General features: G+C 37.7%; 1 protein-coding gene across 6 annotated transcripts in view; it reads left to right on the forward strand.

Moving 5' to 3' along the window:
• LOC131685713 (probable cationic amino acid transporter) overlaps positions 1-25,907 on the forward strand; it is a 150,940-nt gene that overhangs the window by 11,433 nt on the left and 113,600 nt on the right. The gene's annotated exons all lie outside the window — the stretch shown is intronic.

Here is a 25,907-nt window from a genome sequence, read left to right on the forward strand (position 1 = left end):
ACGAATTAAGAATATTGCAGACTGATTTTTCTAAATCTAGTCGATCTCTGAAACAATGGCAATGGGAGACCAGTAATTTTCGTTGTTGGATTCAATTAGATTCCCGGCGTATTCGGACGTGTGGGCAGAGCAGTTTAAGTTTTTTTTTGTTTCGATTATAGGGGGAACTGGGCCAATTCAGACCTAGCGAGGATTTATGAGCTATAGAACTGGAACGTGTCAACCAATTCACAAATAAATATTTTTTCCTGAAAGCCTGACCAATTGCGTACATTTTTTTCTAAGACGACTCGATTGTGTCATCGCCAGAGGTACTAACTTATTGTTGCCACATTCAACGATATATTTAGTTTCGCGCAACCAACGCTTCCACTTGGTTAATAGTCTGAAAAATAATCAGTACGATTTGCGTGACATGGTGAAATTGTAGGGTATAGACATTGATTATCTTCAGCTCCATTTATAAATTTGATATTTTTTCCACTTCTCCAACAACTGATTTTAGGGACATCTCGAAAAGTAAACAGGAATAGACTTGGCACACTTTCTACTTTCATCATCACTCATTTTTGTTCACGTTCAACACAATAGGTTTAGACAAAGTGAGACTCGGGTAGATTTACTTTTGGTAGCGGTGGGGAAGTTTTAAGCTTTTGTTGTAAGCAGGATGAAAAGGTATGCTATAAAAATCCAAATATACAACAAATATTTATTTCAATTACCGGTTAATTAAGGCCAGTTTACCTTCTCATCTCGCTCAAAGTCGAAGCCAAAAATCGTTCCGATATATTTACACGGTAAATACTAGCCTCACTGTAGCCGAACTATGCTGCTATTGGTTTTTGGAAAAGTTCCAGCCGTTGGAGAAGAGAAACAATTACTAAAAGTGCAGAAGGTGTTCAATCTGGCAGGAGCTAATACGCTGTAATTGCATCATATCAAACATTAACCAAGTTCAGTCATTCGTTCTGCGAAACAACACGTCAACAAATGCGGCAACATTAACTACAACATCGCTGGATATATAGACAACGTTTCTAGACAGGTGCGCTTACATGATTTATCTCCGCCCACTCATGACATGATGATAAACAATTTGTCAAGATACGGAGAAGTGGATTTCTTAATTTTGAGGAACATTTCTTGTGGTAAGAATGCTTGTGAACAAACAAATTTGTTTTTGCATAACTATCTGATGCAGATCAACCGAAAATGTAACGTAAGATAGATAAATTAATTGTCTACAGCTTTGCAGAAGACTGCTAGTCAATCCGACTTTGTTTAAAGAAGTTATTAAACTTTTAGCGAAGTGATGTCTGAGTCAGTTTTGCATAGGGCCTAGCAGTGCATGGTAGTGTATTTGTACTCGATTCCGACGAACTATACATTTTTGAGAAATATTAGTTAGGTTTAGCTCAATAGTATGTTCAGAATAATTGTAATACATAATACGAGTTATGTTTTGGTTGAGAAATTTTAGTTCCAAATGTGACCGCATAGAGGGCGCCAACATTAACTTTTTATAGAAGAGAGATAGAATATCAAGATGTTCGGAAGAATTATTACAAAATGCCTGTTCTACAACTTTGTAGAAGACACCTAATTTCTATCTCTCTCCGTTGACAAGTTAGTGTTGGCGCCCTCTATGCGGTCATAGGTAGAACTAAAATTTTGCAACCAAAAGATAACTCGTATTATGTACTATAATTCTTCTGAACATACTGTTGAGCTAAATCTAACATGCATACTACCAGGCGTTTGGTTCTTAAACCAAAAGACAAGAGTTCGTCTTCGCTTTCTCGTCAGCAAACCAGAGCTATATTTGCTTCCCGGGACATCACTCGGGACATGTGGCTTTAGGCGTTCACATATGTCGTGTGAACTGTTTGGAATTTTTTGTGTCTAACTAGTGCTAATTTGGGTACTAGTTTTAGATACATCGTCTAACTAGACACCCAGATGGTGCTAGTTACTGACGAGATGAATTCGAAACACAAAAAAAACAAAACTTAATTTAAATCTAACCATTATTTCACAAAAATGTATAGTTCGTGGGAATCGAGTACTGATACACAACCATGCACTGCTAGGCCCCATGCAAAACTGACTTCTTTTAACAAAGTCGGATTGACTAACAGTCTTTGGCAAAGTTGTAGACAATTAAATTATCTATCTTATTTTCACTTACAGTGATAATACGATGCATACAGTGCCACCTAGCGGTTAGTGGGTTTTCTCCATATAAATTGTCGTAAAATCCCATACAAACTTTAGGCACGTTGGTCCGGTAGCTAGACTTGTCCGATTTGCTTCAAATTTGTACTCCTGGTTGGATTATGAATCGACACAGTGGTGGGCCGATGAGGGTCATTTTTTTTCTTGTCACTATACTAGTTATGCACGCAGGGCAGATTACTATGTGCAAATTTTGTAAAAACACTGCACCACGGAAAACATTGTACAGACGTAGCTTAGAAAAGTCCGCCTACTATAACCGTAAACAGCAGATTGTATTATTATGGCAAACCATAAAAAGCTTCAAAACCAAGATTTAGTAGTCTGTCAGGAACATATATTCACTTAATAAAAATCGCACTCAGTATCTCCAAATCAACAACCAGTACCAGCAAAGAAGCGAACGCAAAAAACGACGGATACGTCCGCGCGCTTGCATTCCTATTGGGCGTTATATTGCTTTCTTCGAAAATACTTTGAATTGGCTTCTGAATATTTTGTAGAGTATTCCGTGGATTCAAACGATAAAAACTCGGCTTTTTGATCTAGTACATAAAGTAAGCAACTATCTTAAGAACGTTTGTTTTAACAAAAGTCAAATATCAAATAAAGTTGTGTTATCCACAATAGGAGTTCGAATTCAGAAGTTATTAAAATGAAATGTCTTTCAAATTTTTTTTCCGCTTTCATTATATAACTTTAATAAAGTGAAAAATTACAAAGAAATTATAATTACTATTTTTATTGCTCTTTTGTGAACTCAGGACGTTTTCGCCCATCTTCCGGGTAAAACCGCGGGCCTCCAATTACGCCCCGGCCCCACGGTAATTGCCCCGGCTGACTCCCCCTCTCATCGGGTCTGCCCATACCAACTGGAATGAGAGGCGGTAACGCTTACCACTCAACCACCGGCGTGTCAATACATGTGTTTTTAATTTGTGGGTAGATAAACTTGCATCTCAGTAAAACTGATTGTTTACCGACTTTTGCTCTGTTTATTTACGATTGTCAAAAATACCACCGTTTTCCGGATGAAAAGTGATTTAGTGCGAAACACTTTCCTCACATAACAATTAAATTAAGTGCCAGGCAAAATACCATTGCGTTAAAATGACGCGAAAAATTCTCGGTTATGTCGTTCTCAACAAATTGAAATATTTTTTTCTCTGAGCATGCTTCAGTGTGATGCCTGATGTTTATTCTAAGAGGACAGGGTACTGATCTAACACAGAAATTCAAGCTGGGTACAATTTAAAAACCTGTCATATTCTGTCATCTTTATTCTGGTCAATATCCGCGACTAAATTTGACTTCTTTTTAAAACGTGGCAATCACTAGCGTTGAGGGCTCATTTCAATAAAATTCATTCCACCTTTTATTTTAACTCGTTCATGTTACTCATTTGAACGTTTCACCTAAACAGAGCCGTGTGTCCTTTATTTATTTAGATTATGTAATCAATAGAAATAATAAAATGATTTTTCATAGTTGTCCGGTGGATCTCGTGTGAGTGAGTACTAAAGATTGACTTGTGATTTTATTCATTTAGGAACATTATTCAGAGTTCAGCTATAAGACTCGTGGCTGTGAATCAGTTCACAAAATCAAAACTATTTCACGAAACTCGGAATATTATTTCAATCAGTTCATGATTCCTAATATATTGGTCACGAATCAATAAACGGGCTCGTAAAATTGTTCACAAAATCGTAAAATATGATCCATGTATTCGTGAACAGGTTCATGATTCCTAGTATTGTGACAACTCATAATACGTGCTCATGAAATAGTTTATAAATTGATGAAATAATTTCCATGTATAGGTACGTAAACGAATTCATGATTTCTAGCGAATTATTCACGATAAATCATTCGTGCCCATGAAATAGTTCACAAAATCATGAAGTTTAATTCATGGAGACGTGAAATGTTTCATGATTCCTAGTATAATAGTCGCGCGTGAACATTCGTCCCCGTAAAATAGTTCACAAATTCATAAAATGTTGCCCATGTATTCGTTCATTATTTCTAGTACATAATTCACGATTTATATTGAGTGATAGTGATATTTAGAAGATATCCCTAATCATGGTTTTGAAATTTTCTCGTCAAAATTTCGATTTTTTCATGAAATATTATATAGTTATGTCCAGCTGCTAGCGACTAGTAATAGGGCTCGCTCCTAATGAAGTTAAATTAGAAAACTATTAGGACGTGTAAAATCTTTATTTACTTAATAATTTTCAATGTGATATCCGGAGAGAAAACGTACCATTACACCTGAATGATCCAGTTCATATTGTCACTTTACTCTGTGTAAAAATCCTATAGTAATTAAAAAATATATCACGAAAAGACTAAGAGAAATCAGCAATATCATGATCAAATTGCTGATATCATGAACATCAGTCACATTATCCCCCGTGTCAAATTCGAAAGTGAGCTTAATAATAAAATATTACCATAACGTGCATATAATTTACGAAAATTGTGACCAATCATGAATATAAATCACACTACTCATGACTAAAATATCAAAAATCGTTACCAAAATCATGAAATCAGAGAAGTAATTCCTACATGTGTCCTTCCTATGAATGAATGTTTTATTGACCACTGCGTTAGTAAGTGATGTCAGATCTTGTCGCCGAACCTCGATTTTCATATTGACCATACATCACGATTTGCAGTCTTCGACGAAGTTGCAGACAATTAAATTATCTTTCTTATTTTCACTTGCGTTGCGTTGGTTGCGTTGCGTAAGCAAGATTGCAGACTGATGACTCTTATTTCCACCCAGACAACTTGAGGAGCATTGTTTGGGAATAGCAATTGATGCAATCCAAGCTAGAATTTCGCCTGAGAACCACCATTGCGGCCAACGAGCATCTTTACCGTAACTTGGTATACGAGAAAGGAAGTGTTGATGTGGTACTTACTTAACGAAAGGCCACGACTCAGTGACACTCCCATAGGTATCACGGATTGGGTAGTGGGTGGGTTGTTAGCCAGGATTCGCCCCAAGCAAGCGATGCGACTGAGAATATATTTTCGTGCATAAAAAGTTTGAATAGTTTATTGATTGCAGGATACGTACGTGTTCTAGAGGTGAAGGCTTTTAAATTCTGGGTAGCCGTTTATCGAGAATCGGCTGTCGGCAGTGTTGCCGACAGTATAAAATGGACCATAATCAATAAGTTTAAAAGTGGTATTGTGGACCATTCCCTAGTAACAATTTAGGTTTTAAAGTATTTTTATAGCCACTCATAAAACTTAGATTGCTCTTGTAGCGTGCTATAAAACTTCAATTGTTACTTGGCTTCATAAATTATGTCACGTATAGATTGCCCAATACTAACTAACTTTCCCTCATATTACCGCGCTTTTTATCCCCTTTTTCTGATACGAACCGAATGGTTTCAGTTTTTCCATTTTTTGTAGGAGCACAATATTACCGAATACTATGAAATTTTCTATATACACCATAAATTTGGCACACGGCATTCGAAAGATACAGTATCCAAGTATCTTCTCAGTGAATTTTAAAATGATCCAGAGAGACCTATTTTCATATTTTTTCAGCGTAACATATAAATAACACCTTTTGTACAGTATATTTGGGTAATTAAATAATAAGGTTTTCCTTTAAAACAGCGAGACGTACAAACGATATAAATAGTCAATGGACAAACATACGCATACCGCATTCAAATCGTTATAACTTTCGATTCTGTCAATGCAATATTTTCAAACTTGCAGAGGATATACTTGATTACTATATCTTTCGAATGCCAGGTACCAAATAAATAGACAAATATTTTTTTGATTTTAAAGATAGTACAAAACCCGTGGGTGTTTGCTAGTAGCCTTATGAAACGTGTCATAAAACTTCAAATCGTAATATCTCTCGAATCTCTCTATGGATCGTTTTGAAATTCACTGAAAAGATGTTTGGATACTGTATCTTTCGAATGCCGCATGCCAAATTTATGGTCATTTTTTGTTAATAATGGTTTAGACACACCTTGGTAGAGATTCCGCAACTTGAAATTTTCCACCTCGTTCGAGTAAACGTTGCGTTATTACCATGAAGACGAAAAAATATTCCTACGCGATATTAATATCATGCGTGAATCAAACACACCCCGTCTCCACGTACGTACTTATTCTTAGATCAGTATAATTGACTGATCATTTAATGAACTAAAAGTAAACCATTCAATATGTCAATATAACATTTGATCCTCGTAATCAAAATGATTGGCGCAAATTTGTAATTGGATTTGAATTGTTCTTGCGAATTGCAAATTCTCAACCCTCATACATAATTCAAAAGTCATTATTCACTCAGACAAGACCATGCGTATTTCCCACGCGTATTAAAGACCCAGCTACGTCGTTTCCTAGTTGGTTAAATAAACACTAAACAAACAAAGGAATTAGATTGCTCAGTCTAAGGAAATGTCAGCTTGATTGGCATCAACCGGCGGATACGTGTTCCCTTACAATGCCATCAAATCAAAGAACATTTAAAATTACATACGACCAAATATGTGCATACCCGAATATAACGAACTGAACATTGCTTAATTATTTGCATTAAAATAGGATCGGAAAAAATAGATGTATAACCGAAGTGGTTTCAATTTCAAAGATTTCACTGCTGAGGAATCATTTTTTAAAAATAAGTGATAAGGGAAGCAGACATTTGCAGTGATAAACTGATGCATACAGTGGCACCTAGCGGTGAAAATGCAAGTTGGTGCGCTTTCTCCATGTAGTTTGTCGAAAAATCCCATACAAACCTCGAACATGTTAAAAATTAAATTTGTTTAAATTTAGAGCACTGCTGGTGGAACTAGGAATTGACTCAGAGGTGGCCCGAGGAGGGCCATTTTTTTCTTGTCACTATCATACCCACTTATGTCATTTTCCGATCTCGACAAATTGAATAGAAAATTATATGAGACTCAGCCGTCCGGGCCTCGGTTAGGAGGTTGGTTTTTGGAGAAATTACATAATCTTCCATACAGAAAGGCAAAAACCGAGCTATCTCAACTACAAAACCCGATCCATAGGTTAATCGCAGTGCAATGGCCTCTAAACAGATGCAATGGCGAGTACAACATGCATCTGTTCCCATTAGTTGTTTTTTAGAAGGGAAGGCGAACCGGAAGGTTCGGAAATTGAAACTAACAAAATCCTGCTGTGTGCTATGTTTGACTCGGTTATGCAGGTCATTTGTTATGAGCTTTTTGGTCGCTAGAGGAAGATCACCAGAGATTTGTTGAATATTGTTTATAATCTATTGAATATCAATCACGGCATTTATGCATCCACCATCTAGTAATACCACAACCAGAATCCAACAGCAACGGCTCTGCTGAGGAATTCACTTATTATGTCATTAAATTTCACGTGTTTATTATTTATCTTCCGTATGGTAATTAACTTTATATAATACAGAAACCCTGACCAAGTCAAACCCATTCCGGAACCGGTTCGGAATCGTCAACCTTCAGTATGGATTCCAGCTCAAATGAGACAACCGATTCCAACTTAATCGGTTTCGAAAACGGTTGTTGCGTTTAAAATATAAATCATACTTAATCGATTCAGGACTCCGAATCAAATTCCGAATGGTTTTTCTGCGTGTGAAGCAATGTGATGTATACAGGTGGTGTATTAAGGGCGGTTCAATATTCGTGAAATGAATCAAACATCAGTGATGGTAGTGATGTCAGAAAAATCTGACCCACGCATCTATCGGTGCAAGGTGTCGTGGTGTATTTCCGGACTTTAAGTAATGTATATGTCCGAATAGAATGTTACAATAGCATTTACCCTACAAACAATCATTTACCAATAGATATTATAGTTATCACAGTTTCAAAATTGTTCGACGCAGAGTTCTTGCAGTAGATTCACAAGAAAACTTCATGCAACAATAAATTTTACTGTCCAGCGCAAAATGATACAGTAAATTAAAATTAAATTTTATTGTTTTATTGTTGTTAATATATATAATTTTACATTGAAATGTTTTGTAAAACTTTAAAGTGTACTGTTGTATTGTAGCATAATATTAGGATTTACTGCAAATTATTGCAAAATTACTGTACTGTCTCAGTGAAAATTATAGTTTTGTTAGTATACATTTCTATTCAGGCAGTTAATACATAAAACGAAACGTTTCTTAGTTTAGATCGCCAATGTGACAATGTTTTTGCGAAATTGTTTAACATTACCGTGGACAGTCTTTACACTGGACGGTACAAAAGCGAATAGATAATTAAATTGGCAATTAAATCTATGGTTCCATATAGCACCACAGTCAAGTTCAATCTAAGCTTGCTTTGTTTCCGGTTGTATACGAAAAATCGTTGTTCGGAATGTCGACGGGAGGGGAAGCAATAAATTACCTCGTTTCTCTTTGTGTAATGGCATGCTATCAAACTGATTTGGTATCCCTTGGGCAACACTTGATGATGAGTTCGGTTTTACATTTCACCGTTACCAAGAAGTTTCGATAATTTGCTCTCTGATTTTTTCCTAGTTGTTTGACTGAAATGATTAGTTCTTATTTGAGAGTGACAGAGCAATTTTTACAAAGAGCCTACGTCTCCATCTGCGATTTCGATCATTAGAGACTCTAGCTAAAGTAAAAGTAGTCTGGTAAAAAGTGCATATTTATTCTATTTTTTGTTTTATACGTTTATAGCCTTTACCCGGGAATTGATATAAATGATTTATAACATAAACTTTTAAACTTCTTCCATAAGATGAAAATTTATAATAAATCTGTCATCTAATTGAAGAAGTTAAAAATTTAATATATCACATTCTCAAGGGTGAATGTTTTCTAAACTAGAAAATTCCATCCAAACCCTTTCCAGTGACCAATCGATCGACGTTCCCTCTGCTCAGAACAACGTTATGATTTACTTTCTGCAGTATGACAAGCACAAGACCCTCAGAAGGAACCCGGTGATAAGAGCCCCATCACAGCAATGACAGAAACGGGAGTCAATAACTATTTGCGGTTAGGTCTCAGACCGTTCGGAACGGAAGATTCCATATCGCTTTCACCCGCCCCACATCTTATCGGAAGTCGATTGTCCTCAAGTGGCGAGGCGGGTCGAAACTTAGCAGGAATGGTGAAATTGAAGATGCCGTCAAACACATAAATATAAATCAATTATTTGCCCGCCTTCGTGTTACGGCTTCGAGCCATTTTGATTATGCTGGGATCGTTTGTTGACATTAGAGGTGACGGAAGGAATGAGTTTATTATAGCTCTTAACAACGCACGTCAGTAGAAGGCTTGGTTGGCGTCGAACGCGTCTATTGCCTTTCGACAGATTATAATTATAAGACCACTCAGTTTCTGATTGTAATTGTTAATGTAATTGTGATTGTAATTGTAATTTACTAAATCAAACGTGAACCCTTTCGATTACACTTTTGCAAGCTAAATGAAGCAATACTAAAGAGTTTGAACTTTACGGAAAATTTATGTAGTCAATTCTCCAGCCAATTAAATTGAAAGTTATTAAATATTACAACAGAATAAAGCGTTCCTATTGTTGTACCGCCTGATAACATTAGTCCCCGTTTTCTTTACAGCTGATGCCTGCGGGGTGGGCGTAGATGGGTTTGAATACTAGTGCCACCGTTTGCATTAAAAGCTCATTACGTGGACGCTTCCAGCGTATTTTTTTCATTCCATTAGTTCAGCTCTTCGCACATCCTTGTTCCGATTTGACATAGCTTCCCGGTGGAGAGGAGCACTATTGCAATGGAACTTGGAACATAAACAGCTGTAGGGTGGGCGAGCCAATTAATATTAGATTCGCGGTAATCGCTGCATTTACCATCGAAAATGTGTGGGCAGCTGATGGTGAAATTCCTGGTAATTGTTGAATGCTCTTGGATTGATTACTTTCCATCATGAGCCGGTTTTGTGGTCGGCTGGATTGCAAGCCTATATACTGTTGGTGTCTGTATGTCGATTGGCACAAAACAATACGGTCGATTGAGTGGGTAAACAAACATCAAAAGAGAGGCGAGCATGTCGCATGTCGCATGTGGGGAGTTTCAAATTGATTGAACTTGAATATTTGAACAAATCATGAACGCAAATCTGGTTCAGTGCGTTTAGGGCTTTAGGTCTGCTTATTAATCATGATAAAGTTTGCGTAGAGATTGTAAAAGGAAATTTTGGTTTATAACCGAACATTTAGATGTAGTAAGTTTTAATTATGAAGCATCGAAATTGTGAACTAAAATCAGTTCCAGCATTTTAATTTTACTAACAAACAACGCCAATTTTTTTCCACTTCTAGTTCCACTTTTCCACTTATTATAGTTTAAGCACTTCTGAGTAAAACCAAAGCAAAACCTTTGTACAACATGAGGAAGCATCTGGTAAGATGAAAAGTTACAAGATTTTTTTGCTGTGTAAAATGATTGAGCGGCTTGACTGTTTGAATGAATGATGCAACTAATAACTGCGGTTAGAACACAGTAGAGTGTAAATTGAAATTTGTTCTTCCTTAAAAGGCGAACACTCGAAGAACCTAGCTCTGCTGCTCCAGTAGGACAACTCTCGAAGAAAAAAAATATCATTTAAAGTCTGGCGTTATAAGTTGACGGAGCGAGCATTTTTTGTGAGACTTTGAAATCAGTTGTCGTTGTTGTATTAATATTTGAAGGTAACGGATGAAGTATTATTCAGCGAGACTGAAGGAGAGCCCGGGGCTAGTTGACGGTTGGCGTAATTTGGCGGAATCCCCTTTTCTCCGTTTCTATTGGACATATAGTGCTGTTTCTCGGTGTGTACCTCAAGTAATGTAAAACACATTATTCAATATGTTTTTGTTGCAAAACATTTTGTTTTGTAGAAGTTGTGGGAGATAATGTGTTTTCTAGCACACTAAGTATGATCGAATGATTACATTTTTCGTACGTGAAAAGACCTTTCAGTATCCGTATAGATATTACATCTATCCTAAATCAAAAATTATTTTTTCAATAGTTTATTATTTAATATGCGGTTGGGGTAAGTTGGTGGTGACGCACGCGGGGCATATTGGTGGTATTATTTACTAATTTTTGTTTTTTATTCCTCGGCAAACCGGGAGTTCGTAAATTGAATTAGTTCGTAAAAAAGTGTTCGTTATTTGGGATTTAGTTCGTAAAAAAAGTTTGCTTCACATTCTTATTAAAATTCGTTGGTTGAGCAATATTCTCGATAACCCTAACAATATGGGTATTTTTGGAACGGACTTTGCAAGTAGATGATGAAAATGGACATTTGGAACTTTTTTGAAATCTAATATGGCGACTTCCGGTTGAGTAATATTCACGATAACGCTAACAAATTTAAACCGGAATTCGCCAACTTGGGTTTCAAATTAGCTCCAGATATCGATTTTCGTCATGTACTGGTCAAACCTGTGCCGAAAATAACCATATTGTTGAGGTTTTAGAAACCAGAAGTCGCCATCTTGGATTACAAAATGGCTCAAGACATGGATTCCCGCCATGTACTCTTTAGTTCCGTTCCAAAAATACCCATTTCGTTGAGGTTATTCAAAATTTAGCTAAACCGGAAATCGCCATCTTGAATTACAAAATGGATCAAGACATCGATTCCCTTCATGCACATGGCAACCCCATTCCGAAAATACCCACATTATTGAAAATGGAAGTCGCCATCTTAGATTACAAAATAGCTGAAGACATCGGTTCCCGTCTTGCACTCGTCAATCCGATTTCAAAAATACGCATATTGTTGAGGTTATAGAGAATTACCTAAACCGGAAGTCGCCATCTTGGATTTCAAATGGCTTCAAACATCTATTTCCGTCATTAACTCGTTAATCCAATTCCGAAAATACCCAACATTTATTAGTAAAAGTTAGCTAACAATATGTACAATTGTATGCAAATTCTTACCCAAAACTTTTTTTGCGAACTTGGTTCGTAAAACAAAGAGTTCGTTATTTCGAATTTAGTTAGTAAAAAAATACGTAAATCGAATATTACGTAAGATAGGAGTTCGTAAAAGGAGGTTTCAGTGTATATAATGCTCGACGTTTCGGCCACTGGTTTTGGCCTGGAAGAATGGCATCGTTCTAAGTCTATACGTCGTTGGGATGTGCGGTGGTAAAAAGGCTGATGTGTAAACTAATCAGTTTTACTCGCCAAACCGTTGCATATGAAGCAGAATTTAATTTTTTACTGAAATCTTGTTTAAAAATTATGCCAATGTTAGGTATAAGTCGTACAAAAAAGTATATATTTCCAAACATTTTTTGAATAATGGAATTCAGATCAATAGAACAAGCCCTGTTGTTGCCGTTAGAAGAACAACCCGTTTTAATCCTCATAGTGGTGCAATTGTGCCTTTCTCATTTATCCAAACTACGATTCTATGGCTGGTTATGTTTAATATAATGATGGAACTGTCTATTATTATATTCTGTGCGATTTACACATACGTACAATGAATCGACAGCTACGAACTTGAGTTGCTATGTGTCGACGCTGAAACACTTGAAACCAGCGGCGGATCCAGAAGAAGGGGTTCGGGGGTTTGGACCCCGCCAAAGATTTTCAAATTGTTAAGAAATTTTAAATTAGTCTCTCAACTCAAAATCATTTCAAAAAAGAATTTCACTGGTTTTTCAGACCCACAAGGAAAGTTTATTTTAGAGGAAATAGAAAATTTTATTCGCGTAGAGGGCGGTTTAGGGAAGGGTGGTGAGTGATGTGGGGGGGGGGGGGGTTCCCCTTACCGTATCCCCCTAACTACGACCCTGTTTAAATACAGAAAACCTATGTAAGTAAAAAAAATTAGATTGACGATGTTCAGAATGATTGCATAACCTTTCTATAGGATAAAGGCAAAAATGTGAATTTGCTATGTGTCCGCATTCTTAAGCCCGTAACTCCGGAACTGGAACTCGGAATCTAATGAAATTCAATAGCAGCCTATGGAAACGTTCTACCTTTCATTTGAGACTAAGTTTGATGAAATCGGTTGAGCCATCTCCGAGTAACCGATGTGCTTATTTTTGGTCACATACATACATACATACATACCTGGTGGTGCATGGCTGAAATGTCGCAAAGTGAATTTTAGAAAAGATTCGCAATGCTTTCGCGTATCCACTAATAACTCAAAACCAAAGCAACAAAAAGTTCATTTGACAGTCGGTCTGGGCAATGTTGCCAGAACTTCGGTCGAAATTAATTTATTTGCTGTGGTTGCAATAATCACATTTTGTGGTTTTTAACCGTTTAAGTAATATACAGGTATATAGGATATTCCTATGTGATCGCACTAACCAAACTATAACTCATGAGCCGAAAGTCAGATCGGAATGAAATTCAATAGCAGCCAACTGAAGCATCGCACCAATCACTTCATATATAGAAGATGATGGAAAACGGTGAATAATGCTCTCTGAGGAATAGGCGTGAAATTAACTCTGAACATTGGCAAGATTTCCGGCGCATGAAGACATTCTAGGTGACCAATGTGATCAAAGTGACTACAGGCCAGCGAATTTAAGTAATTTAACAAGCATTTTAATAAGTTTTACATCTTCTAGGTATCATGGCAGTACTAGTTTATATGGGAATTCACTGTATGATCGCACTTGTCAACCAGCAACTCTGAAACAGGATGTCGGATCAGAATTTAATTCAAAAGCAACCTAGCAATACTATCTACCTTGAGTAACCGATGTGCGATTGTTAGCCAAATACGTGTGTACATACGCACACACACACACATTCGCCGAACTCGAGGAAGTGAGTTGAATGGTATAAGAGTTAGGGCTCTCCGGACCTCTGTTGAAAAGTTGATTGTCAGAGTGATTGCATAATTTTTCTATAGGTGAAGGGCATTTATTTTATTTATAACTCCGGAACCAATACTTCGTTAAAATGACAATCGGTAGCAATCAATGTGAATACTATACCCTTCATTTAAGAATAAGATTGTGAGAATCGATTCAGCAATATATGAGAAACAAGTGTGACTCTAATTTCAGAATTTGGCCTTTCCTCGCACCTTCTGGAAGCCTCGATGGTTCCCAAAGTGGTCATAGAGACTTTGATTTGTAATAAGTGATCATGACCAACAATTTCAAACAATGTAAAATTCATTTCAATTAGTTTTGCATCATTTAGATGTAATGATTATACCGGTTTATATGGGAATTTCGCATGTGACCTCATACTTCAACCCGTAACACAGGAACCAGAACTCCGATTCCAATGGAATTTAAGAGTAGTTAATAGGGATGCAGTAGCTTTCATTTGAGACTAAATTTGAGAAAATTGAGACAGACATTTCTAAGAAGCAGATGTGAATTAAATTCAGGAACTTGGTCATTTTCCCGAAGTTTCCGGTTCCGCCGAAGGTGTCTAAATTGGTCAACGTGAGTTTGATTGGACATCAGTGAGCTGAAACTACAAATCCAAATAATTAAGGCCACATTTTATGAAGTTTTGCATCTTTTGGATAACATGCTGATGCCGATTTATATGGGAATTTCATGCGTGACCGGACTCTTTACTCCGTAACTCCGGAACCGGAAGTCAGAATTAAATGAAATTCAATAGCAGCCTATGGGAACCTACCTTATACCTTTATACCTTTCGTTTGAGACTAAGTTTGATAAAATCGGTTCAGCCATCTCCGATGAACCGATGTGCATATTTTTGGTCACATACATACATACATACATACACACACATACATACGCACACACAGACATTTGCCGAACTCGACGAACTGAGTCAAATAGTCTGGGCCTCGGTCAAAAAGCCGGTTTTCAGAGTGATTGCATAGCCTTTCCAAAGGAGAAAGGCAAAAGCATGGTGTAGGAAAAACGCCATTTTCAAGCCGCTTTTTTTTGAAGCCGATTTTTTTTCGAAAAAAAATCATTTTCTAATTTTCGATAAATAACGAATAAAAGATCAAAAGCAGAAGTTCGTATACCTTTTCATTTTTCCGCAAAAGATTCTCAAATATTGCTTGATTTTCCGCTGAATAAAGGTGAAGGTCACCTTAATTCCCGCAAGGTTCTACTGTATCGATTTTGTTGGCTATTTTCAGCAAATGACTTGCTCGCTATTTTCGGCAAATCAATTATATTGAAAGACGGATAGGTATTCTAGAGTGAATCAGTTATAATCATAGATCGAAAAACTAGGACTAGGCATGCTCATATGGATATAATCGGAAGGAAATGTAAAGAATCCGTTGTCTTCTGCTGGTAGGAGTTGGGCTTTCCAAACAAGTCTACTGCATGGTCGTTGATAGAACATCATGTTTTACCGACGACGCCGGTAAAAAATACTTCACAAATCCTCGCCTGGAACGACCATGCGATCATTCTTTCCCCTTCTGCTAGCTTCAAGCCGTGAGACGTATGCATTCAATCGACACCAAGCTATCGGTGCTGCGACGATTCTATTGAGATTGAACTGCTTATTGACAGAGCGTGCGATTGGTCAGGTTGACCCCCGCCAATGGCGCCAGCCTCAGAGGGGCGCAGAAATCCTGACCGGCTTTTTTAATTTTTGTGAGGATAAATCACGAAATTAGTCAAGATAATGTGCCATTTCCAAGTGAACTGAAGACTGAAAAAGAAGAGAATGTAAACACCAAAGGGTTGCAAAACGAATGAAAAGTTTTTCCTTGGGGAGAAACCGAGTCAGCTTCTAACTTCCAACTGTTGTTTCAACTGACTATCCACACATCAGGATCATCAGAGCGATACTCTTACAAAAGAGCATAATGATTTGTCGTGGTGAGTGGCGTAACTATGTTTTTAGTTTTTCTGCAAGAATGTATTGTTTGTAAAAGGAACGCATTAGATTTCTAGGACCCTAGATCTCTTATAACAGACGAATTTCGCGCTAAATCGTATTCAGAGTTGCCAGCACTCTCTCAGATATTAATGAAACATTTTGTACAGCATGACTGTCACAAAAATCCTCTTTGCATACTTTGTTTTTCCAAAAATGATCTAGACTGCCTTTTGAAGAGGGTTAAACTTTTTTTACCATTTTTTTTTCAAATGGCTATAGTCTAAAAATGACGAATCCTACAAAAAAGTGTTGTAGCAGTGATTTTCACAAAATCAGTCAAATTTTTGAATAAAAATATTGAAAAAATTCTTCATCGACTCCTACTCTGAAAAATATCGATTTTAAAAATTTAAGTCGATTTACAAAGAAAAAAAAAACAATTTAATCCACCTAGGGGCCATTCATAAATTACGTAACGCTTTTAGGGGGAGCGGGGGGGGAGGTAGTCCGACAAATTGTGGCATGTTGTTACTTATGGGGGAGTAAGCTAGAACGTTACGTAACATGTTTTACTGAAGAAAAAAAAAATTCAAGGAATTTGGTACGTAAGAGTGGGAGAGGGGGGATAGAGTAATTTGTGACAATTTGTTGATTTTTGCGTTACGTACGACATTTCTTGCATATATCACTGTTGTATTATTCATTAGTTTTCCGATCACACGCAAAGTTGACAAGCAACTAGATGTGAGACTGTGCTTAACAGGTAGCCATACACTTCCTCAAGAATTTAGTTAAAAACACCTTTCTAAATTATTAATATTTTGGGATTTCTTACAATCTACCATGTAATGAAAGGTTGTACGCTCACTAGCGCCGCATAGTGAGAGTATCCCAAACTAAACTGAGCAACTTTGCTGAAGACATCACCCTTCCAAATTGCCGTCATTTGGAGTTACAGAAATAAAAAGATGGTATGCTCACTAGCGCCGCCAGGCGGGTGATATCCAATTTGATCATTACATTATCAAACTGCCCTTGTTACCCTTGGAAACATTACAGAAAACATCATTTTCCAAAGGATTTTTATGAACGTGTCCACTGGAAAACAGACAGAGAAAGAATGACCGGAACGGTGAGAATGAAGAAACGGTGAAAATTCACCTTTTTATTGGAAACACCGAGAAAAGATATGTCTTTAAGCAGGAGTAGAACCTGCGATCTGTCAGTCTCTAGTTGGGTGCGTTAACCACTCCGGCGGCCACTGTATGGAGAAAACTGCTTTTATAAAAGACAATCTTAATTATTTTATGGAACTTACTATAAAATAACAACGGTTAAAGATACACAGTTAGCATCGTCAACAAAGGTGCCCAAAATTGATTGCTCTAGAATATTGCAGAAGGAAGTATCATTCCATCTCAACAAGAATTTGAAATAATGTTTACAATTTTAACTATTTCCCGAAACTCGGAATATTATTCACTAATCTATTCAATCCTTGTGAACTAATTCATGATTCCTAATATTTTTTTGTCACGATTCAATATCCAAGCTCGTGAAATAGTCCACAAAATCATCATGTATTATTAATGTATCCGTGAACTTGTTCATTATTCCAAATAAAATAGTCAAAACATACCATTCGTGCTCATGAAATAGTTCACGAAATCATAAAATACTCTTCATGTGTTCATGAACTGGTTCATGATTTCTAGGATAACAGGCACGACTTACAATGGTTGGTTCACGAAATCTTAAAATATTATTCATGTACAGGTGAACTTGTTTATGACTTCTAGTACAATAGTTACGACTTACTATTTATGCTCGAGAAATAGTTCACGAATTAATAAAATATGAATCACGTATTCGTGAACTGGTTCATGATTCCTAGTACATGATTTACGATATGTTTCACGTACTTGCGTCGGTTCTCACGGTAAAGAGGGACAAGTCTGTCTTTACCAGGAGGCATGTTGGTGGACTTGAGTGATTCGTAATTATGCTGGCTAAGGTAGACCCCCATAAATAGAAGACAAAAGTTAAGCTCGTAAGATTTTAAGCCTGTTCTAATGACCCTGCCACTTTCAGTTTTCCGATCTATTACATGCTTGCTCTCACTTGAGCACTATGGCTCTAAATTTTCATAACTTTCCCTACCCAGTAATCTCTAGCTAGTTGAATGTCGTTAAAGCGTAAAAAAAGAAAATGTGACTAGGTACATAAAGTCGAAATAATAAAGGAAAAAAGTACTTGTGATATTTCGAAGATATTTTTAATCATTTTCAATTTCAGGTAACATGGGTTATGAAATTTTCACGTGAAGTATTTCACAAAATTCGGAGTGTTATTCGTGGAATCATTTTTGTTTCATGCACTATTTCATGAAATGGCATATATATCCTGCTGCTAGCAACCAGTAATAGGTATGATCAGATAAAAGATAACTATTTGGACCTCGAACATCGACATTCATTTGATAAGGCTCTGTGTGATGTCTGGATAGAAAATAAATCGCGTTCGTGATATAGTTCACGAAACAAGATACCGCCAATTAGTCACACTTTTATGATCCAGTTAATATTATCACGCTATACCTAGTAAAAAATCCGATAGTTACTAAAAAATCCCTATCGTGATAAAACGAAGAAAAATTACGAAGCTCCTGATATCATGAACATGATTCACATCACTCCACGTGTCAAATTTGAAAGTAAGCTCGATAATAAAATCTCACGATAACGTACATGTAAATCACGAACATTGTGACTATGGTTCTGAAACCATGAACATAAATCACACTACTCTTGACAAAAATCTTAAAATTCGTGGCTAACATCCTGAAATCATGAACATCACTCTACTAAAATATCACGATAATGTGAATAGAAATTACGAAAATCGTAACTAAGATCCTAAAATCATGAATATAAATCACATTGCTCGTGATTAAAATATTGAAAATCGGGACAATGGTCCTGAAATCGTGAACATGAATCACTCTACTCATGACTAAAATATCACGATGAATCACGATAGAAATTGTGGAGATCGCGACTGAGATCTTGAAATCATGTACATACATCAGGTTATTCTTACAGCAAAATCCGACAGTAAACTCTTGACGTGATGAGAAATTACGAAAATAGCGAATAAACTCCTGGAATCATGAACATCGTTTAACTGTCGGCTGTATATTCCGAAAATATGGATCAGAATCATAACATAAACTAAACATGTTCAGGGAGCAGCCACAGTAACTCAACTAAAACATTCGAATGTAATGCTATGTATATATTCGTGGCGAACTAGCTTTTTGGAAATACAAATAGTTTCATAAATACGAGGTTTACTGTTCATTATTTCAAGAACTTGATTATGGTTTACGTAAATCGTTCAGTTCATGACATCGTGATATGATGTTCATGAATGTATGAACGGATTGTTTTCCGTGTGGTGATTTGAAACTTTAAACTCGAGTTTCTTGAAATGTTGTTTTTCTAAAAATGACTTTTCCGTAATCACGGTTTCCGAAAAACTGTTCAACCGATCTTCATTTCTTCTCAATTGTGTGTATTTAACTTTTCTCGTACTTTAACAATTGGAATTAACAATCGATTTGTTGGAAGGAACGTTCCCGTATGCTGAAAAAAAAAAATTATTTAACAAACCGTCAAGGTATGTGGAAAACTTTTACACTAATGAATTTTTATGAGTTTTATGATTTTATTTAATCTACTGGACTTTCATCGTGATCACCGCAAACCTCTTAAAAATAAGAAATTTTGGGGGAAAATCAATTGTGTGATTTGCTACTTCCACAGTTGACGGTTATTTTTACTATTCAAAGAACGACGAAATGGCGCATTACAAGCGCTCTTTCAGTGTAGCATGTGCCCCAATCGAATTCGGTGGCCATCAATTCAAAACATGACACGTCTGTGCAAAAAAGTCTGCCCAAAAAATCACCCACTTCTCCTTTCTCACAAAACATAAATCGAACTCAGCAACCTGTTACCATCAGCAGTTACTTGAGCATCATGGTTGGCTGAAATTGTGCAGAGCCGGAAATTGCACACCTGTTCACGTTCGTGCAAAAGAGCAACAAAAGCGCGAGGGCCGTGTAAACAGAGTTGAATTTGTTGCATAATGTAAACACCCTGGCGGAATAAAGTGGGCGTCTTGATGAAAGGTACCTAATAAAACGCCCTCGGTTGCATTTCCCATCAAACCGTTTCTGGATTGAAGCAGACCGGTTGGAAAAACAGCATACAGGCCCCGTACCGCGTGCGTTATTTAGACTTCTGCAGGTAACGAGGAATGTTCTGAAAGTGCGATGCAGTTAACATAATTCGTCCGTTTTTTGCAGAAGCTTTTCCTGTGTGTGTGAGAGGGAGAGAGAGAGAGAGAGTACAAGTGCTGTTTTGAAACGTAACTGACTGATGAATAGACCGTACCTGTACTGAACCATTTCCACTGGGACTAGCCTACTGGTTTTTGCCGCAGGTTGATAGCAGGGGCTCTTAGTCACGTTTGAATTTTCTGACGTGAGTTTTTCCAGGTTTTTCTTGTTTTAAAAACTGCAATTTTCTGCCAGTTTAGTTAGCAGTTGATGCAAATATAATGGGAGAAAGGTTACTGTGTTTTCATTTATTCTAAATTGTTCTACATTTAATGATCTTTCTGGTCAAGTGAGAAGGTATTCTGGTTTCACGGTGCCGAATGTGTGAATAGAGTAACTAACAGTAAGTTACATTTCACACGATATACCGTGCGTTTCCTTCGATTGCTATCAATGGGGACGCTTGGCAGGTGGTATCAAAGTAGTGGAGGTAGTATTAGAATAACTAGTTATACTGGGCTTGCTACAATGCTAAAAATAAAATGTGGTGAAAAGAAGCTTGTTTGTTCTGATTTATTCGCCTTTTCCTCAGATTCGAAAAATTTAATCATATATGCGGGTGTAGAAAATTGAACACAAGGCGATTTCGTACCAAGCCAAAGTCATAATACCTACACTGTTTCGACCTCTAGCGGTTGTTGCGCTGTGAACTTCTCACTTTTCTTTTCGAAACATTTCTCATGTATGAGTTCTTTGGTAATGACATGGTTTATGAGGTTGTAAATCGTTGGTGGTATTACGATGGAAGTCAGCTTGTACGATGCTTTCGCCCTTCACTGGGTATATTTTGATACGATGAGTGCTACATTGTAAACGAGAGAGAAATAAACATGTAGATACAACAAGCTCTCGAATACTACACCCCAGAATAATCGTTCTTGTGGATTTTTTTCTCTCTCGTAGTTGCGAAACGAAACTGTGCACTTAAACACACGGCATTAAACTATTTATCGTAAGAAAAATCCTCTTAGCACTAATCCATCAGAGCCAAGAACCTTCGGATAAAGGTAAACTTAATAGTGCAATGCCTCATAAATCAAAACGTGCACCGCGGTTTACATACATACGAGAAAAACAGTGAACCGGAAATATCTGTGTCGCACAGTCCCTTCCTGCTTGGCACATGGATTGCGATAGCTACAGAAACAACAAAAGTGTACTTTCCCAACAACTTTTTTTTCTACCAGCTGTCACTTGAAAATTTATGTAAATTCCTTGTCACTACCGTCTCATTTTTCATATGTTTTGCTCTACTTCAAAACTTTCACTTGGTTACCCCACCCACATCGTACTACTATTCCTCGTTTTACTACTTCACTAAAACTGTTGCTATCAAAACAGGGGCAATACGAGCGCTCCTTTTGGGTACTACGCTGTAGTTGTACTGCAGCGGCATGCCTCTTCAATAGACTACAGAGACTGTTGCCGTAAAAAGTGCACTGCACACTCGTTGATGAATGGAGCACGCCATTGGGGACACTTAAGAAATCGTAGTTCAAACACGGTAGTTCAGTTCCAGCCGGTCAGTCAGCCGGTTGCTAATGGTTGGCGCGGTGGCGTTATTCCAACCAAGTGATGGCATTCCGTTGGATTCAACCACGTCACCACCGCACCGCGTCGTTCTGCGGGTTGCTCGTTGGTATGGAGTGGTCTATTTTAAACATTAGAGCGGTAAAAAGCAGCGATTCACTCGTGGCACGTTCTGCCCGCAGGAGAAAAGACGGGATTTCGCATCGAGCAGAGGACACCTCACGATTGGAGCATACCTCAAATGGTGCTTAAGGGTGAATGGAAACTTCAAAGCGAGAAGCTCTCAGGTAGATGCGGAAGTTTTCCTTATTTATGCGGATGTTATAGGTCAGTTTATTTTTGTATTAAATGGACTACCGTTGTGTGTGCCACTTGATTGTGATAGCTACCGTCCAAAAAACGCAACAAAAGTGTTCCATATAGTATAATGCAAGTTTAGCAAAGCACCTTCTGCTATTCCAAATTTTAGGTCACCTCTAGATGATCCAAATGGTTTTGAATGGAAACAAAATAGAATACATTTTCGGAGTATTTTGCCTCTAAACAAAACCACCACAACATCGCAACAATTTTGGAGAGCGCCAATTTTCTCGTCAGATTGCATTAATAAAACTTGTGAAGCATCACAATCTACAAAGCTATGATTTAGGGCGTTTAGGCGGACCCCACACCTAGCAACCTTTTTCAATTTATTGACGATGAAATGGGAAATAATTGGATATAATCAATTGATGAATCAGTTTTGACGTCAGAAATAGCCCTAGGAAGGAAGATTAATGAAGAAGATGCCAAGTAAGTGGGTCAAGCACGCAGCCCCTTCTGGTCAATATTGAACACAAATGAATCGGCTCTTTTGTGGCTTCAATACACACAACTAAATTTGATTCTATCTATTCGTCATCGGTATGGTTTAAATCTACCGTAAGACAGAATAAATCTCATTAGCAATGGCTATGTATTCTAATTGATGTTTTCGGTGTTCTTCTTATAATATAACGTAAATTGGTTTTATATCCCAATCGAATACATTGATCAGGTTGAGTGTATAGTATTAGGTCAAATATCGATCAATGCATTCAAAAATATATGGTAACTGTGAAAAGAATGGGGTATTCACAAGAAGTAGGTGACGTTCCGCTAGCGAAGTAGCCAGGGAGATAAATCAAAAATATTTTGAAATGGACAACAATTCAACTCATGTAGATTAATCTAATTTAAATATATGACGTATTGGGCCCTCTGATTATAGAACTGGCATATTGGGGTTTACTTGGGGTACGCTACCTGCGTCATAAATCACCGATCTTGGTTCGAATGCCAACGTATTCAACGTCGTGCTGTTCTTTGCAATAAAGTTTTCTGTTTGGGACAATCTTCTAAACGTTATCAACACGCAGTTGTGCACATGGTGTAGCTGTATGTAGGTCACTTCCTCAAGATTAAGTTTCATGTTTTTGCTAGTTCTCCGCGAGTCCTCCTAAAGTTAACTGAAACTGTATTATTCCGTAGTAAGGGCACCTTTATTTCCTGTGGCTGACTCATTTCTCTGCGCAACCTGACGCAACGAAACGGTATTGTTTGTGCAGTTAAGTAACAAAGCGCGGTGGGTACCATTGCTTGATTGTTTTGCTATAGTGAAGCAAATTTTAGCATATGTGCTACACGAAAAGAGAAGATAGACTGATCTATACTTTGGTTCAAATGAGTGGTGCGAAATCTGATCGAAGTTCTGACTGTAGCACTTTCCTTAATATCTACCCTCGCGCTGAATTACAATTAGCGTGCAATATTCGAAACTCGTCCTTAGTTTGACTATTATCTGCACCACGCTCACCATATAGTCTAATGCAAGGCGATTCCGATTTCCCCTTCCGGTAGTATGGAATATAATGGTGCTAAATGCGGCCCGCAAATTACTGATATCGTGTATGTTGTCCGTCGTGCAGGGATGCCAGATGTACAGTTTAATGTGTATTCCTCAGAATTACAGTGTGCCGCACAGATTATATTATTTTACGAATTCAAATAAAATGTGGCATCCTCAATATTTTTATGTGATTTCCGCAGTCAAATTTTTAAGGAACAAATTTCGCGATATTGCTAAAAAACTTTTTCGCTTTTTAAAAATTGACTATCAGGTAATTCAAATAAGACATCGATGGTGCTTTTCACGCAGCGAAGTTTTACAACCGGAGCTCGCCCGTTGCAGTTCTTTGACTTTGAAATTATTGTCGCAGACCAAGATAACAACATTAATTTTAAAATCAAGAGAGCTTGTGTGGCTTTCGGCCAATGCCGAAAGGCTTTCGACAAATCTTAGGGACTCAAACCCAATTCAATTCAGGGGATCTACTCAACAATTGCCAGACTTATACTGGTATACGGGTGCCTTGTGTGACAGCAGAAGAGAATGCCCCAACAATCCAGTTAAAGCTAAACCGTATTCAGAGGATGGTCCTGATCCCGATAATGACAACACTTGCTGCTACTCTAGAGGCACTCTTGCATCACTAACAGGTGTTCAACAAAAAATGAGAATGATTTCAATACCTTTCTGTAATTAAAGTAAAGAGCGTAATTTTTCTCCCCAAGAGAATTGCTCTTTGGACTCTCTAGAAATGGGTGGAATGTTTTTTTTTCGCTCGGGTGCTGTCAGTTCAATCGAAGATGGCGTCGAAACAGCAAGCACTCCGTGAGCGTGTTGTGCGGTTTTATGAAACACATGGCCATTGTTGAAAAAAGTTTACGATAGACCACTTTCGAGACGAAGACGTGCACGTGAGTGCAGTTTACCGGATCCTGGCATACCTTAATTAGCCGAACCCTCAAGATGGAGGACATCATCTGTCGGAAGAAGACTTGGTCCCCCGAGCAGAGTTAAAAATAATCGAATCTGTTTTTTGACGACTGAAAATGAACCTGATGCGACTCGCGGTGAATAGAAAAAATATTCATTCAAATATCCATGTTAATCATTCAGTTGAATATCGTACAATATATTCATTCACTACTTATCTAGGAAAATGTTTTCAAATGCCGGTAAAGCAACTGAAACAACAATCATCATCGCTTACATTGTGCCAGGGCCTACTTTGATGCGTTTGATTCGTTACTACACGGTCGCTTCGTGTAATAATCGGAAACGAATGAAAATCTGCATGGATGAATGGGCGGTTTGTTCGTTTGACGTTTTCAGCTGCGTCGCTGAATATTGAAAATGAATGCGGCTGAATATGATCAATTTTCATTCAATGAATTTGAATATTTTTAACTCTGCCCCCGAGTACACGGACGAGCAGATAGCGATCGTGAAATCGCAGTGCGGGTGGATGACGAAGATCTACCGCGGGACGTCGTTCGTGCTGGTCGCCGAAAGTTACTTTCAGCTCTTGAAGACTCACATTCCAGGAAATGACAGCTACTATTCCAGCGACAAGTCGGCATCACCTCCCGTAATAAAATATAAGTTTAAGCATAAATTTGAAAAAAAGCTATGCTGTACATCGCCATATCGGACAGAGGGACTTCAAAGCCGTGGTTTAAGCCGAGCGGTCTGGTCATCAATTAACAAGTGTACCAGGAGCAGTGTCTTGAGAAAATTCTGCGGCTGTTCTTAAAGGAGCATCATGCGGATGGGAAGTACGCCTTCTGGCCGGACAAGGCATCTTCCCATTACGCCAAGAAGACGCTGGAGTATCTTGAGCAGAAAAAGATACCGTACGTGCCGAAAGAAAGGAACCCGACCACTTTGCCCCATTGAAGATTTTTTGGCTCCCTTAGTGTACAAAAATAATAGGCGGGCCAAGGATACAGTTGACCACCAGGATCCGGATTCGTATCCGCGCCGTCCAGCGCTCTTGTGAGAGCATCGCGACTAAGTTGCGTCGTACGGCTGACCAGGGCCCCT

This window comes from Topomyia yanbarensis, chromosome 2 (genome assembly GCF_030247195.1).
Source record: "Topomyia yanbarensis strain Yona2022 chromosome 2, ASM3024719v1, whole genome shotgun sequence".
Taxonomy (NCBI): domain Eukaryota; kingdom Metazoa; phylum Arthropoda; class Insecta; order Diptera; family Culicidae; genus Topomyia; species Topomyia yanbarensis.